Genomic DNA, 2,853 nt, shown 5'->3' with positions numbered 1-2,853 from the left:
GGGAGGGAGGGATTTTTACTTGGTGATGTGGTCCATATGTAATGGCATAAACTATAAAACTTAACTAAACACCTTATAAAAAAGTTTTTTCAACTTACTGGCATTAGAACAATTAAAAATTAGAACGAAGTCTGAGCTAGTGAATTTCAACCATTCAGACTGGTGGACTAAGACCCCAATTCTGAGCTAGTGAATTTCCACTGTTCAGGCTGGTGGACTAAGACCCCAATTCTGAGCTATTGAATTTCCATCGTTCAGGCATTTTTTCGACCTGGGCTAAATAAATACTTGTAAGAGAGAAGAACTTTTTTCTCCGTCCATATCAACAATTAAAATTTTGGATGCCCCTTTTTAGAGCCCCCCCCCCAAAAACCCCGAACCCGTGTATAACCGAAACCCCCCGTGCAACTGTATCCCCCTTGTAACTGAACCCGTGTATAACCGAAACCCTCCGTGCAACTGTATCCTCTTTAACTGAACTCTCGTGCAACTCACCCCTCTCTGCAACCCACCCCCCTCATAACACTTTTCAGCCATTTCTTTTTAAATTGAAAATAATTTTCAAAAATTAATTACGTATTATACATACCACATCGGAGAGTTAAATCTATGTCAAGTCACAATGTTATTATATATTTACTTTTCAATTATTCTAGTGAATTCTTGCTATCAATTTACCTTGGAAGATTCTACGAAAATATCTTTTAGCAAAAAAATCGCAAATCTCGTCAACTAAAGAAGTAATTACCCTTTTCATAAACATTAGTCCTTCTATTAATGAACCCGTGAAGCGAAACCAGTAGCTATTGAATACTTTCTAGCAATGTCCCTTGTAAGCGTCTACGCAAATATCTTTTCTCAAAAAATTCGCAAATCTCGTAAACTAAAGAATTAATTACCCTTTTCATTACAAAAATAAGTGCAGAACAATGAAACAAGACGAGCTGGTTTTTTTTGAGCTTATCACAAAACAGATAGTGAACATTGACATTGCGTCGGCCCTCCTGGCCCAGAGTGTGTTGATCTGCAACTACTAGAAAAACATGTTTGGTACGGGGGCGTCGGAGAATTACATGATATTTCCTATAGCTTCCATAGAAGTATTAGGCCATGTGAGAGGATACTCACTCTCTTTGAAAAGGTGTAGAGCTTCCATAGAATTCCATATGATATTTCAAATTGCTATAGCTTCCATAGAATAACATTGTATTTGCTATAGCTTCCATAGAAGTAGTACCTTGCTTACTACTGCCTAGTTGCCCTCCATTTTTTTGTCACTTAAAAAGGGGCACTAGAACTTATTATTTTCGTTCTAATGAGCCTTCCCAGGATATTCTAGGACCACTGGGTTGACACGATCACCCCTGTGGGAAAAAAAACAAAAAACAAACAAACACGCATCCGTGATCTTTCTTCTGGCAAAATGCAAAATTCCACATTTTTGTAAATAGGTGCTTGAAACCTCTACAGTAGGGTTCCCTGATACGCGAATATAATGGTGTGATTTTCATTAAGGTTTTATAATTTTTAGGGGGTCTTTCCCTCTTTTTTCTAAAAACAGCCAAATTTTCTGAGGCGCGTAAATTTTGATGGGTAAGACTAAACTTGATGAAACTTATATATTTGAAATCAGCATTAAAATCTGATTCTTTTGATGTATCAAAATTCCGTTTTTTTTAGTTTCGGTTACCATTGAGCCGGTTCGCTCCTTACTTACAGTTCGTTACCACGAACTGTTTGATTAATTTAAACTAGTAAAACTTTTAGGCCTTGTTTATTAGCTTGTACTTAAGTACAAGTTTTGTTTATTTTCAGGCAAAACTTTTCAGAATCTTTCGTAATAGTTTAAATAATTTCTTAGACCACACTGCTTTTTCAAATATGAAAAATTAAGCAACAAAAAACGGGTTTTAATTTTAATAAAGCAGTGAAACAATAAATAACAACAAGCAAACACTTAATTAAAAAATACTCCGAATATTTCGGCCCCATGTCCTTTAAAAGCCCCATTCACAAGCAAACACTTAATTAAAAAATACTCCGAATATTTCGGCCCCATTCTTTTAAAAAATAACACACTTGGAAATATATCAACTAAGCACACGAAGAGAGAGAGAAAAAAATAGACAAATAAATAAGTAGGAAACAAACTCACATATTAAACATAACTTCCAGCACTGGCCACTGGCGTATTTAACGCACTAAACAAAAGCGAATTTCTATATTGTTAACATGCGTCACTCTCCTCGTACAATCAATGAATAAATAGAAATCTATCAAAAAGTGAATGATATTTTTACTTGAACAAACAGTAAAGGTCACCTAACCCCCGGCTCATAACCCCTAATTAAATCTCACAGGTTAATCAACCAATTTATGAATTATTAAAAAAAATATTTAATAATGTCTAAATAATATTTAAAATAATATTTAATTATTAAAAAAAAAACATAATATAAAAACAGCATTTAAATCAGGACAAACTATAAGTTTTTTGCTAAATAATGCAAAAGACAAGGTACCGAGATATATACAAAGGGGAGTATACAAAATTCCTTGCTCTTGTGGTAAATGTTATGTGGGAAGAACACAACAGAATTTAGAAAATAGGCTACAGCAACACAAAAATACCATATATTGCTCTCTAAAACATCATAAAAACAAGAAACGTTTTAGTTAGCTGTTGCAGAACATGTATATAATTTTCCTTATTACAGTATTTTATTTGATCAGACAAAAATTGTAGACACGTCTGTAGGACTTTTACAAAGTTTCAGGGAAATTATAGAAATAAAAAAGATTATCTATGGGGGTATTAGTACCCATAGAGATGAAGGGGAATATAGGATAAAT

This window comes from Artemia sp. Qi Xiang Cuo, chromosome 14, assembly GCF_049724085.1.
Source record: "Artemia sp. Qi Xiang Cuo chromosome 14, ASM4972408v1, whole genome shotgun sequence".
In the NCBI taxonomy this organism is placed as follows: domain Eukaryota; kingdom Metazoa; phylum Arthropoda; class Branchiopoda; order Anostraca; family Artemiidae; genus Artemia; species Artemia sp. Qi Xiang Cuo.
The sequence above is the reverse complement of the archived record's forward strand: the minus strand, read 5'-3'. Positions refer to the sequence as shown.